The 15,841-nt window shown below is 40.3% G+C and overlaps 1 protein-coding gene across 1 annotated transcript in view; it reads left to right on the top strand.

Moving 5' to 3' along the window:
* The window catches only part of LOC145997486 (cytochrome b5 reductase 4-like), a 162,879-nt gene that overhangs the window by 51,935 nt on the left and 95,103 nt on the right, over nt 1–15,841 (top strand). The gene's annotated exons all lie outside the window — the stretch shown is intronic.

A 15,841-nucleotide genomic window follows, 5' to 3' on the forward strand; every position in this document is an offset into this window, starting at 1 on the left:
GTAATTCAATTTATATAAATTTGCAATTTTTTCTGTTTAAAAAAATATGAGCAGCACTGCAACAACACACCCTTACTCTTCAATAACTCTCACAATACTAGCTGATATGCAATGCAAAATCTCTTTATATAGCCTAAGCACAGACCGCATTGAAAACATCTGAAACAATAAGCCAATCAGAATATAACACATTATGACATTATGTCATAACCAACCAATCAGAAAACAACACATGTCTAATAATTTTTTGCATAATATTGGGTAATAATTTGTTGCAAAACATGATGCAATATAAATAAACCAGAAATAGGCCACAAGTGGACCGGAAGTAGGCAAACCGGAAGTAGGCAAACCGGAAGTGGACCGGAAGTAAATATGTGTGGGTGTGGGTGTGGGTGGGTGTGGGTGTATGTGTGGGTAGCTCTTATGAGCATCTTGGCCTAGTTTTAAGTGTAGCCAAAAAAAATATCAAGAAGGGCATATTTTTAACAAATTTGTGGACAACAATCTCACAGAAGTGCCTTTTATAAGTGTAGGCAAATCAATCTGAGGGGGCTCATCATTTGTACACTGTAGTTTCGGGAAATTCCCGAGGGCATTTTTACAAAAATCTTGGATTAGACAGGGTTCCACACTTGAGCAAAAAACTCATATGGGCATGTTGAGCTAGGTTTAAGTGTAGCCAAATCTGCTTGAGGGGGGCTCATCATTTGTTGTCCTGGTTGTATCATCAATTACACTACTAAAATTAGAAAGTAAGTAATAAAAAAAAATTAAAAAAAAACAAAAAAAAACTGTTCAATGGTACGGAGTTTAGTTTATCTTCATGCATATTGCATCCAACCAAGAGCAACTAAACGATGACATTGTGGTCAAGTACAATAAAAGTAACTAATTTTAGAATACTTGTCAGCCATGCTGAAAAAAAAAGCTGTGTGCCGGTCGTGACCATCCATTCTTGTCAACTGACGGAATGTAAGGGCTGTAAAAATTAATTCCAGTTTACTGATAGATGTACCAAATTAGTAACTCAAGACAACAATCAATATATTTGGTCTAGGAATTAATTCGTGCACCTGGACAAGAGATGGCATAACGAGCGTATCGTCCCACAGTTCCGTGTAGCCACACATGCGTTGAAAACTCCTGTCAGCGCGCATCGTTCGTAGTATAGGGCAGTTGATTGACGCGTCAACAACAGCATTTTGTAGTCAACTGAACATGGCGCAGTTCGTGCCAGATAAAGTGTTTTTGCGGGGTGTTCTGCTTCATTACTTTAACATGCAGAAAAGTGCTACCGAAAGTCATTGTATTTTGGTGGAAGTGTATGGTGACCATGCGCTAGCTGAGCGAACGTGTCAGAAGTGGTTTGCACGGTTTAGAAGTGGTGATTTCGGCCTGGAAGACCAAGAGCGACCTGGACAGCCAAAAAAATTTGAAGACGAAGAAGAATGCAGGAAGAACTTGCAGAAGCATTAGGCGTTGATCAAACAACAGTTTCCAAACACCTCAAAGCCATGGGAATGATTCAAAAGATGTCACATTGGGTTCCACGTGAATTGAAAGACAGAGACGTTGAAAGACGAAAAACCATTTGCGAATTGCTGCTTCAAAGACAGAAAAGAAATGGGTTTTTGCATCGCATTGTTACTGGCGATGAGAAGTGGATCCATTACGAGAACCCGAAACGAAAAAAGGCCTGGGTGAAGCCAGATGAACCAGGTCCATCACAACCAAAACGAGATATTCACTGTGCAAAGGTTATGCTGTGCATATGGTGGGATATGAAAGGTGTGGTGTACTATGAGCTGCTGCAACCGGGTGAAACTATTAATGGAGAACGTTATCGACGACAATTAATGCGTTTGAAGCAAGCTCTGGCCAGGAAATGACCAGAATGGGAGAACAGACTTGATAAACTTATTTTTCAACATGATAACGCTCGCCCACATGTCAACATGCCACTATTTAGAAAATGTCGGATGGGAAGTTTTACCCCACCCGCCGTATTCACCAGACGTTGCTCCTTCGGACTACTACTTGTTCGATTGTATGAATAACGATTTGATTGGACAGCGGTTCAATTCTTCAGAAGATATCGAAAAATGGGTCTCTGACTGGATCGCTTCAAAGGATGAGGACTTCTTTCGCCACGGAATCCGTAACTTGCCTGACAGATGGGCGAAAGTGGTGGCTCGCGATGGACAATATTTTTCTTAAGGTATTTATGTATTTTGTGTTTGAACTACAGCTTCAATGTGTGCGTAACAACGGCACAAATTAATTCCTAGACCAAATAAAATGAATCATCAATGTCTCGGACATTAGCAAATATGAAGATATGAAATTTCATAAGGTAAAAGATCTTGCAAATACAGTGTTTCGGAAAATGAACTGTGTTGTTTGAGGAGGTACACTTTCGCAATCATTCCCATAGTGTCACCACCAAACAATTCGTCAAATACTTAATTTGGTCGGTGGAGGCACATAGTGGTTCGTATCCAACTTTAAACTGCAAGTCCAGTCCCAATTAGCCTTACTGTGCATAAAGTGGACTTAAAACACCAACTCAAAGAAACTTAATTTGGTGTGTTTACCTTTCACATGTTCAGTGACATACTGCTTTAGGTATATATTTTTTACTCTGTATAATTTTCATGGTAAGTACGATGATCTCCAAATGGGATCATACCAGGTGGCCCGAATTAAAGCTGCTTTCAGAGCCCTCTGGAGCCTGTTCCAAGCATTGGATTATAATGAAACTTGGTAGAATAGCTATAAAGAGTGGAGTACTGCATTGGACCACTTTCCCTCGCTCAGAATCAATCACGCTCGAATATATAGAATATCAAGTGTCATTTCAATAATCGTACAAATATATGTGTAAAATTTGTGTTGGTAGTTTCAGCCCACAATCATTATTAATTTTCATATATTGCTATGTATTGGTAAGATAGACAAAATTACATTTTAACATGGAGATGATGACTGTGTTTACTTCAGTTTCAATTACACTGCGTCTTTGACTTCACGATCCATATTTGAATCCCCACTACCACAGACAAATTCGAGCGTATACCGATCATTCGCCTGTTTGAGCGTTATTCGCTCGAGCGAAGAAACTGTCCATTCCGTAAGCCATCTAGTGTCATTCATGCAAACTATTAGACGATCGAGCAAAAAGCCTCGATGCAGCACACTAATGGAGATCATGTGGAAGAAAATGCTGACAAAAACAGGTTTCAGCATAATACGTTTCTTCGAAAGGGCTCCAGAGGGCTCTGAACAGGGTAACTTTAATCGTGGCCACCCAGTACTGTAGGTCATGCTAAAGAACTGCTCAAAATGTGGGCCACGGGCCACATCCTGGCATTTTATGATGCGGTTTAGTAGATACAGTGCCTCTAATTTTATACTGAGGCATTATCTTTAGTGGAATATCTTTAGTGCTCAAGAAGTTACTGGTCCTGCATAGGAAAAAGTTTGGACACTACTGTGCATATTGCCGCAAGGCATGGAGGTGTGGAGTGTGTCTGGAGGTAGGAGCTCCATCACATTCATGTTCTCGGCTATTGTGAATGTGATGTGATTTGCACCTTGCTTCGGTCCCCTAGGCACTCGTTCATGACAGGCTGGGTGAACTCCAGAGGCACCATATGCAGGCACATGGTGTGAAAAATTCCCAACTGAGATCATCTACCCTGGGTTCCCTGCATTGCAGCCAGACACCCTACCAACTGAACCACAGTGCCTCCACATTTACATGCCACTCAATGAAAAACATACATGTGAAATTCAACATTGATACCAAAGTGTAAGCACAATGAAATTAAAATATTTGTACATTAGAAAAGGCCAGTTAAAACATGACATATACAGGGTGTTTCTAAAGGTCGTTTACAACGCTTGGGAGGTGATTCCTCACACGAAAACAAGCAAAAAGTCTAAGTTCCATTTTTACGACTGAGGCTTCGTTTCCGAGATAGGAGCCTCGCAAAAGGTGACAAAGTGAACGTCACACCTAACTGGGACGAATACTATCACAGATAGAGAGGCGGTTCCAAGGGAAACATAAAGGAATCGTATGTGCTCAGTCCGGAAGTCACTATGAAAAGTTCACTGCACGCATGCGCAATGGAGTCCTCAAAGGAATTGGGGATTTCCAGCAACAACAATGCATGGAAAAGGTATGTAACGCAGCAAGAAGGACCGTGACAATGAGAAATGCGTTCAAGACAACACATCCCGACCTCAAACATCAAAACATGACCACCGAACACAAAATCCGAAAAGTTGAGCACGGTTGCATACCCCAGTTACACGCGAGGAATGAACGAATCATGTCATGTGGCATACGAGAGACAGGAGGAGGGAAAGAAAAACACAATATCAGATGATTGCGACAACGTGTATTTTTACACGCGACAACTACGTAATATCCCCCCCCCCACACACACACAACAAACAACAAATGCTACAATATCTTACCAACAGACAGTCCGTGTCACTGTACACCAACTGAAGATGTCACTTTCACCACACAAAGGGGGTGGGGAGCAATACCAAAAGTGTTCGCACGCGATCATTGTGACGTAAAAGAGACCAGTTTTGGAAGCGCTGCACAGGCAAGTCTGGCTCTCGTAGTCTACGTTTGACCTTCATGACTGCTGTTCCCGCGAGAGGAGCTCGAAGGGTTGGTTCTCTCCGGCAGTCGTCCCAATCGCGTTGCAGGTGCTGGGATATGATCAGCAGTTCGCTCTAGGTTGTCATACGCATTGAAGAGTACTAGTATGTTGCATTGAAAGAAGTTGACGTGGTGGAGTGGGCAAGTCAAGTATCGCAACAATTGGTCTGTGGTGTTCGTACGGTGATACGGCCAATTTGTGCAGTGTGCCAGTGTTAAACAAAAACAATACTTTGCAGTTCCAGCTCCCTATTACACAGATGGCTGCGTATACGACCCAGCAGCTAGCAGACATGCATCTCATGTATGGGGAGGCACGTGGTAATAGCCGTGAGGCAAGGCGTCTTTATGGAGAACGCTTTCCACATAGACGTTTACCGTCTCACACCTTCTTTCAGGTAGTGGACAGTCGACTGCGTGAAACAGGGTCAGTGTTACCACCGCGACAAGAAGTTGGAAGACCCCGAAGTGTACGCACACATCAGTTTGCAGAAGATGTGTTAACAGCGGTCGCAGAACATCCTGGCACCAGTACGCGAGTGCTCGCTCGGGCACGAAACACGTCTCATGTGAATGTTTGGCGAGTGTTGTCAGATGAAGGAATGCACCCTTTTAAACTGCAGAAAGTACAAGAACTGTTACCTCGTGACTTTCGCCCTCGTATGGAGTTTTGCCAATGGTTGTTGCATCAGCTGGACACAAACCCTCACTTCGGGGCAAACGTATTGTGGACAGATGAAGCCATTTTCACCAGGATGGATGTCTTCAATAGTAGAAACAGTCATGTATGGGACTTTGACAACCCACATGCACTTTTTGTGGCCCATCACCAGCACAGGTTTTCAGTGAATGTGTGGTGCGGGATAGTACATGATCATTTAATTGGACCATAAATTCTCCCTGTTCGCCTGAATGGTCGCACGTATCATGCATTTCTTAGTGAGGTTCTGCCTGAACTGTTGGAGACCGTACCTTTGGCACTGCGGCAAGAAATGTGGTACCAACACGATGGTGCACCAGCTCATTTCGATCGTAATGTACGACATTTCCTGCATGACGTGTTTCGCAATAGGTTCATTGGTAGGGATGAGCCTGTGCCTTGGCCACCGAGGTCGCCAGATCTCAACCCTCTCGATTTTTTCTTCTGGGGAGAAATGAAAACCCTCGTATACGACACACCTGTCACATCAGCTGAGGACCTCGTTGCTCGCATCAACGTCGCCGCCGCGACGGTAGCAGATACACCTGGCTTGTTTGCTCGTACTCGACAATCCTTGATTCGTCGCTGTCATCTCTGCGTAGAAGTAAACGGCAGACATTTTGAAAACCGTCTGTGATTATTGCCCTCGGCAAATACCAGTGAGAACACTTTTGGTATTGCTCCCCACCCCCTTTGTGTGGTGAAAGTGACATCTTCAGTTGGTGTACAGTGACACGGACTGTCTGTGCGTAAGATATTGTAGCATTTGTTGTTTGTTGTGTGTGTGTGTGGGGGGGGGATATTACGCAGTTGTCGCGTGTAAAAATACACGTTGTCGCAATCATCTGATATTGTGTTTTTCTTTTCCTCCTCCTGTCTCTCGTATGCCACATGACATGATTCGTTCATTCCTCGCGTGTAACTGGGGTATGCAACCGTGCTAAACTTTTCGGATTTTGTGTTCGGTGGTCATGTTTTGATGTTTGAGGTCGGGATGTGTTGTCTTGAACGCATTTCTCATTGTCACGGTCCTTCTTGCTGCGTTACATACCTTTTCCATGCATTGTTGTTGCTGGAAATCCCCAATTCCTTTGAGGACTCCATTGCGCATGCGTGCAGTGAACTTTTCATAGTGACTTCCGGACTGAGCACATACGATTCCTTTATGATTCCCTTGGAACCGCCTCTCTATCTGTGATAGTATTCGTCCCAGTTAGGTGTGACGTTCACTTTGTCACCTTTTGCGAGGCTCCTATCTCGGAAACGAAGCCTCAGTCGTAAAAATGGAACTTAGACTTTTTGCTTGTTTTCGTGTGAGGAATCACCTCCCAAGCGTTGTAAACGACCTTTAGAAACACCCTGTATATACACAGGGATTGGCAGAAAGCTGACGGTTTTGAAATGTGTTTATTAAACCTTGCATTACGTTAATTGTTTTATACAAAAATAATTGCAATGTTCACTGCTTACATTAATTTTTCTTTGTTTTGAACATTGTGTCCAATTAATGATGATCTTCATTCCTTACACATTCATGTAGCCTTGCCTTTAAGTTGGACGTCACCCTTACGAGCATTCATTCGTTCACTCAACTCTTGCACTGTTACCATTTTGTATGGGTGGAAATGAAGATCCATCACTACGGTCTGACATGCCCAAAGCAGCATCATGTTGTGAGGCAGGGTGACATGGACTCCTGATATCTGACCAGTGCAAAGCGTCCACATTTTCTGGTGTACGAACAGTACGTGGACGGCCTGTGGGATTTTTTTTTCAGACTTAACCCTGTCTCTTGAAAAGTTCCGACCCAAAATAGTATCGTATCGACATGGAACTCCCTTCGAAACCATCGTTGGGTTTGGACAATGGACTCGCCATTTTTAAAATATGCTTCTAACACAAAAGCACGGTGTCGCAAAATAAGTTTTGGCTTCAGTACGTAGGCCTGGAACCTGTTTTATTCCGTATGTCACCAGTTCATCATTAGCATCTTTTCATCCTTTTAAGTAGAAGGTAAAAAAAAATATTTTTTTTTTTTACATAAACATAATTACTGCAATTTTATTCTTTCATAAACACTCATTTTGACAAAAATATTTCACTTGTTGCTGGGCATCAGTAAAAAAATTACACAACTATTTTGTACTTTTCAGCAGTCAGTTCACTTGTGTCCAGACACTTTATGACGTTACTGCTACTCTCAAGCAGGAAATCAAGTGATCATCAGTAAATCGATTCCTCGCCTTTGATTTTATCGCATTCATTGTAGAGAACGCTGACTCACATAGATATGTAGATCCGAAAAATGCAGTCAAAATGCATAATAAAGGCTCTGTCCGAAAGGTACAAAGTACAGACTGGAAGTATGGTCTTGTGTGGAAGTGACTTCACCTAGTACAGTTCGAAAGCGCCAAGAACAGAAGCACGCAAGTGCACAGCTCGCAGTGCAGATGGTTGGTGACTAGGTCACGTGGTTTCCGCACTCGTTGTTCATTTGTTTAAAATCACCACAGAGGTAGAAAGCCAGTGACACAGATAGATGTACGTTATGGGCCAACAAATTGTTGGTTATAGTTCTAATGTGTGGAAATGTGTGTGTACGAACATTTGAAAATGCTATGTGATTTCTATGGTGAAAAATAAGTGTTTAAAAAGCGAGGAAAACAAGGAGTACTCAGTTTTATCAACTGATCGTATTTGGCGCTGCAGTCGAAGTGCAATTCGAAAGACTTTCACTTCTAGTCCACGACTTGAAGACCGCACTCCAAGACCATACTCGGAGGATGCTCGCTTCAAGTACGGTCTTGCACCTTTCGGATACGGCCCTAATCATGAGAGCACCGCGGACTACCTCTCTCATCTTGCTGGTCGACTGGTAGACCGCGGCTGATGCGTTGGCCACCCCTGCTGTGTGTATGTATCAGTGGCGTCTCCTGACTCTGAACTTAAGGCGTTGGCAAAGAAGGAATGTTAACCCCTCCCCCTCTCATTTCTGTGACCCAATATTACTAATTTTCTCCGAACATTTTTGGTGTAAATTTAGAAGTATTTAGAAAAACATTACATTACATAAATTATTTTAAATGAAGTAAATACTTCATTTAAAATATTAATATTTTTGAAGGGTAAGGACAAGCAAGGTCTGTTTAAATGAAGATTAATGTTCAATACTTCACCATACAATTAATTTTTAAAGCACGAGTTTGCAACCAGAGGAGTTGGTGGAACTCCCATCACCCCTAAAAAAACACCGTGGACATAAGAATGACCCGTTCATTGAAAAATTGCTAAAATGCATTCCCGGTTTTTTCCCCTTCCCCTTCATCTATCCTTCCAAAAAGTAAATTTTGAAAAATCAACTGCTCATTACTTACAGTTACTTGAATTCCAGCTCTATTCTTCTTTCTTTAGAGAGACATGCGCTGATCACCGCCTCATAAAATTTGGATTTATCCCCTTCTCGCAGCTTAGAATGTAATTCTTTCTCGATGGAGATAAAACTTAAATTCGTCATGCGGTTCTGAGTTTGAGTAGAGCGGCAGAATGTGTGGAACCTCTTCAGTGACGAGAACGATCTCTCGACAGATGACGTCCTGGAAGGAATTGTTGCGATCAACACTGCTAATTTATATATTTCCGTAAACCCACCCACTAGATTCGTGTCCAGTAGTGTTTACTCTGATCCTTCAGTGGAAGCTTACCAAACGTAAAGTTCATTCTGCAGTTTGGTTAAATTAAACAGACTGCCATAAATTTCCTGCAATTTATGTACGAGATGGTGAGGAAAGTTTTCTCTTTTATTCAAGTAGCCCCGTTTTGTGGGATTTATTAAATCAAAATATTGCAATTTTTCAAATGATGCGAATCTAATTGTTATCTGGTTGCTGATATTATCATTGATTTCAAAGTAAAGCCTCCGGCAGTGGTCTTTCTGTGATTCGTTGTTCCGTCGCCTCCTTTTCATTTCAACAACCTCTTCCTCTTCTACTGCACCAGTTATAGAATTCCATAGTGTTTCGAAATTCTCAATTTCCTTTTGCAGATGTTGAAATTCAGTTATTGTATTACTGCAATACAAAATGCAATACAAAATATCAACATTTTTAGACTGCAATATACTGAATAATACGTCTTAAAAGGCAAGCAAGTTGGATAAAGCCTTTATTAAAAATATATTTTCGAAATCCTTCAGGAAGCTAGAAAATCCTCTTGAAGTCATTGCAATCAAATGACCGAAGTCTCCACTTACAAAGACGTTTTTTGAACATGTTAGTGAAAGTGACATGAGCATAACAATGCGTAAAGAAAGCTTTCGGATACTTTTCCAAAACTTTACTTTGAAGGCCATTCAACTGACCACTCATTACAGAAGACCCATTGTATGTCTGGGCAATTAATTTATCCCCACACTTATATTTATCCATTATTTCAGTCACGTGACTAAAAAGAGCTCCTGCAGTTTTATCGGCGCTCATGTCATGAAACCCAAGAAATCTTTCAATAGCTTTTTTCTGTGAGGCCGAAAAAAACGTAACACGGTTGACACCTGAGATTTATTGCTAATGTCTGATGTTTCATCGACAATGATAGCCACAAAGTCTGTGTTTTTAATTTCATTGTAGATTTCATCTCTCAGAACATCGAAACTGAATTTATTAAATCATTTTGAATGCCTGCCGAAGTGCCGCGAGAAACTGTAGAATTTAATAAATGTTCTTTTAATGAGGAATCAAACTCGACACTTGCAATAAGGAATTCCATGTAATTGCCCTTATTTAGAGATGCTGCATTTTCCTCATGGCCTCGGAATGGCAGTTCATGCTTTGTTAAATAGTAGACGGCGTTAATCGACCTCTTTAATATTTCCCTGTTCTTTTTTACTTTTTCATTGTGTAGCTCTGTTTCAGATTTTCGTTGAGTATCCAAAAGAACGTCAATTCTAGTAGGGGTGGCAACAAAACTACTAAATTTAAAGAAACTAGAAAGATGAAATTCAGACTCACTGTGTTTTTTCACTGCAGTGTTGAGATGATTCAAATCCGCATACCCTTGATAATTCCAAACACCTTTTTTAGTCGAGAGTCGGGACATGATATTTTTTTAAATCCCGACATTCGGGACGGGAAAAATTCTCAATTTCCCGACAAAGTCGGGAAATTTTCGGGACGGAAAATGTTCGAAATTTTCCGAAGCTCTTGAAAAATCGAATTATACACGTCATTTTCACCTTAAGTGATTGTTTTTGCATTTCTGATACATTTGCACTGCCGAAAACATCGAGAATTAACAACTTTTTAAAATGACCATTCGGTATTTCCCGATTGCTCGAGATCCCGACTTCGACTTCGGGAAGTCATTTCCAGAAGTCGGGATCGGGACGGGAATTTTTTTTCCCGCTCCCGGTCCCGACTTTTCGGGATCCCGCACTCCCCTAAGAATAATAAACATGTTCAACAGTAAAATTTATTCACCACATCACACTCGCAAAGCCAGCCTGATATTTCATAGAGTTCTTTTCGAAAATGTCTCTCAAAACCTTTTACAGCACCACTTTTTCCTTTAACATATGTTGACATCCTGAGATTCGGACATGGTCGACCATTGTCAATCACTTGTTTCTTCTCTGAATACGAAAGCGAAGAAAATGAATTATTTAAATATTTTTGCACAACACTTTCACTATTCTCCATCTTAAAATAATCACATCACTTTACACCACACGTTTAAAAAATAATGCACAACAATCACGAGCAAAACAACGCGGAACGCGGGGTGAATGAAAGTCAAACCGTTGGGAACAAATACAACGCCTTGTGAAGCTAACCATGGTGGTGTGTGGCAGGGTGCGCATGCGCGGTAATCCTATGTTTCGGCAGTGGTAAGACGTTGTATTTCCTCTCCAACGTCCTGGCAGTCCGGGACCGATCTGCCTGCCTGACAACCACTGCGCGCTGCGCCGCGTTCGAAAACTACCGGGCGCTCGAGACTGACAATTAAAGAAAAACGCTCAAAATCGTAATTTATAAAAGTACAGATACTTTCTTCTTTATTTCATTTTCCTTTGGCCGTTGACACACGACTTACACACCCAGAGAAATCGCCACTGGTATGTATGTATGTATGTATGTATGTATGTATGTATGTATGTATGTATGTATGTATGTATGTATGTATGTATGTATGTATGTATGTATGTATGTATGTATGTATGTATGTATGTATGTATGTATGTATGTATGTATGTATGTATGTATGTATGTATGTATGTATGTATGTATGTATGTATGTATGTATGTATGTATGTATGTATGTATGTATGTATGTATGTATGTATGTATGTATGTATGTATGTATGTATGTATGTATGTATGTATGTATGTATGTATGTATGTATGTATGTATGTATGTATGTATGTATGTATGTATGTATGTATGTATGTATGTATGTATGTATGTATGTATGTATGTATGTATGTATGTATGTATGTATGTATGTATGTATGTATGTATGTATGTATGTATGTATGTATGTATGTATGTATGTATGTATGTATGTATGTATGTATGTATGTATGTATGTATGTATGTATGTATGTATGTATGTATGTATGTATGTATGTATGTATGTATGTATGTATGTATGTATGTATGTATGTATGTATGTATGTATGTATGTATGTATGTATGTATGTATGTATGTATGTATGTATGTATGTATGTATGTATGTATGTATGTATGTATGTATGTATGTATGTATGTATGTATGTATGTATGTATGTATGTATGTATGTATGTATGTATGTATGTATGTATGTATGTATGTATGTATGTATGTATGTATGTATGTATGTATGTATGTATGTATGTATGTATGTATGTATGTATGTATGTATGTATGTATGTATGTATGTATGTATGTATGTATGTATGTATGTATGTATGTATGTATGTATGTATGTATGTATGTATGTATGTATGTATGTATGTATGTATGTATGTATGTATGTATGTATGTATGTATGTATGTATGTATGTATGTATGTATGTATGTATGTATGTATGTATGTATGTATGTATGTATGTATGTATGTATGTATGTATGTATGTATGTATGTATGTATGTATGTATGTATGTATGTATGTATGTATGTATGTATGTATGTATGTATGTATGTATGTATGTATGTATGTATGTATGTATGTATGTATGTATGTATGTATGTATGTATGTATGTATGTATGTATGTATGTATGTATGTATGTATGTATGTATGTATGTATGTATGTATGTATGTATGTATGTATGTATGTATGTATGTATGTATGTATGTATGTATGTATGTATGTATGTATGTATGTTAATTAATTTTAATTTTAATTTTGAAGTTGAATACATTATTCAATTTTATCAGAATATGACAAGAAAGGACATTCAACATAAAGATAGATACACAATTTGATTTGAGCTATTGTAAGAAGCTGGGCCCCATATCATGTGAGACTGGCTTTATGCCAGTCAACCATTTGTGGGGGGGGGGGGGTAAGTACTTATAACACCCTTGAATAGTACAGTTATACGAGGGCTGTTCAAAATGAAGAATCATTATTTTTTTATTTTGACAACATACCTTTACTTATCTTAATAATTTTGATGGTCTTGTGCCATCATTTTCCCAGTCTTAAGAGACATGCTGCTAGCCGTTTTTTGATTGGTCGTTCAGAATTGCCGTCGCTGTTGCTTCTGATGATGGAAAATATATCCCGCGAACCCGTTGATTCAAATTGGGAAAAGAAGAGAGTTGCATGGGGATAGGTCTAGACTATAGGGAGGATGAGGAACAGCCTTTACGTTGTTTCTCGCGAGATATTCAGAAACAATATTTTGCGATGTGGGGCCATGCATTATCGTGATATGAGCAGTCTTGGAGTCACGTCTCGTGTGTGTTTTTTTCTGTCACCAACATGTGGATGGCACCTAATGGTACTCTTAACGTTATTGGACGATCTACTCTCACAATGACAGCAGTGGTGTTGATGTTTCCCTCCGGAAGAGCAATGACTGGAGCTCCTGGTCCCTTTGAAATCGGTCTTGTCCCCTTTTTAAACACTTAAACCACCTTCAAGCTGTGCTATAAGGAAGAGGCTCCATAGGCCTCCTGTAGCAGTGCTTTGACCTCAGCTGACGATTTGTCTTGACTAAACGTGCAAAATTTCAACGCAGCGTTTTGTTCGCGACGTGTTACCTCCATTATTGTAGTGGGCGGAAATGAACACGTTTGAACTTTTTTGTACATTTTTAAGTTTTTATTTCTCGCATAATAAGAAAGACCAAGTCTTCTGTGGCGGTTGCAAGAATGGCACGAGCATTTCCACTCGTTCTGAGGCACTGAATGAGATTTCATTAGTATCTCCGCGAAGTGGGAAGTACTCTTTGAGAAAATTAGGTTGCGTTTACCATCGAGTCGATTTTCCCAAGAGCGAGGAATTTTCTCCGTATCTATTCTCGCAAATGGTTAAGAGGTTCCTGGTAATTTGTGGTGGAAGCTACAAGGGCTTTGAGAGTGGATTAGGTTGGTGTTTCATAATGGAAAAAAGAAAATTGTTCTCGTAGACATCTGTCCGATTGTAAGTCTTTTCAAGTTGCGTCTTTCAGAGCGACGAAATGGACGTTGCGGTGATACAATTATGCGGCTTTATTGAATTTCCAAGGCCGTTACCGACTTCCGAGGGTTATTTCGCACCGAAGAGACAGGCGAAATGTGTCACTTGGATCCTTTGCAACGAAAGAGACGGCAAGCTGCACGGTTAGCACGGCGCACTACAACACCAGAGGTCCCGGGTTGGAATCCAGGCTTGGGGAAAGGTGTTCTTTGCGCGAGTGTCCCTTCATCAATTCCATCGTATCATCACTTATCCTGTCTTCGCGATTAACCAAAATGCAGAAAAGCGACGCAAAATAAACAACATATCAATAGACCATTTCCGGGCTCCATCCCCGGTGGAGGCACATAGTGGTTCGAATCGCACTTAAACTGTAGGTCCCGTCCGTATGTATGCATAAAGTGGACTTGAAACAAAAAAAAATCAAGCTGAAGTGAACTCTTCAGGCTCTGTCCGAAAGGTCAAAAAAACAGGCTTGAAGTATTCTGAAGTGACGTCACCTCGTGCAGTTTGCATGCGCCAATTAAACGAACAATCTAGCCCGCAGCATTGCACACTCGTTTATTAGACTAGTTCGCTCGTTGTTCAGTTGTTTGAAATCGTGGAAGTTGATGTTAAGCCCGAATCACACGGAGCTGGATATCCAGTTAGTTGGCGCTGAACTGGCTACCTGCCCGGATGTGATGGTTGCCTGGCTGGCTGCTTAACTGGTTTGGAGGAATAGGACATGTTCTAATTGCTACTGGCTTCCCTCGACTGGATTCTGTGGAACAGCCAATCAGAGCAAAGCTTGGCCATGTGAAGATAATCTGCGAGTTTGAAAAGGGGAGTTTTTTTGTCTGTGGTTTCCGAGTGTTGGCTGTTTTTGTTAGTTCCGTGTGATTCAGGCTTTTCCAGTAGGAATGCCCTAGTTGGTGCTGGACTGGCTACCCATTTGCTAGTTTTCGCCTCACACAATACTTGCTACCGTACTTGTCGATAGACTTTTGTTCCCATAAGACATTGTAAAGATGGACGAGCAATTTGAAGAATGCTGTAGGATAATTACTGCTTTGTGCTTTTATTAAAAGTTAAAATAGAAAAGTATGTACTAGAGATTGGGTCGAAAAAAATACGGTAATGAATGCGTAGAGAAGAAGCTTTTAAATTAAGTTGGGTATCCATATTCATACATGAGATTCACAGGATTCATTCACAATTTTTTTTTTTAAAAAATGAAAAATTTAATTTGATACACTTGTAATAATGATTTTCATCTTGGGCTAATTTTATTTGCCACGTACACATCTCATCGCTTTGCATAAATACCTAAATATTAATTAACTGAACATGAATGCACTGCACGCCATCTCTTGCCTTTTTTTTTTATCGAGAAACTACAAAAACAGCCAACACTCGGAATCCACAGACAAAAAACTCCCCTTTTCAAACACAGATTATCTTCACATGGCCAAACTTTGCTCTGATTGGCTGTTCCATAGAATCCAGTCGAGGAAAGCCAGTAGCAATTAGAACATGTCCTATTCCTCCAAACCAGTCAGCGCCAACTAACTGGATATCCAGTTCCGTGTGATTGGGCCTTAAGTTAAAGTTCTTCTAATGTGTGGAAATGCATGAATAAGAACTCTTTAAAATGCTACGTGATTTCTGTGGTGAATAACATGTGTTTAAAACGGGGGGGGGGGGCAATGTGTTTTTAGTTTTATCTACTGATCGTATTGATGTGTAATTGAAAGGTTTTCGCTTCGAGTCTAAGGCTTCAAGGCAGAACTGCAAAATCATTAACTCGGTTCGC

Source organism: Lepisma saccharinum, chromosome 13 (genome assembly GCF_977018435.1).
Source record: "Lepisma saccharinum chromosome 13, izLepSacc3.1, whole genome shotgun sequence".
Taxonomy (NCBI): domain Eukaryota; kingdom Metazoa; phylum Arthropoda; class Insecta; order Zygentoma; family Lepismatidae; genus Lepisma; species Lepisma saccharinum.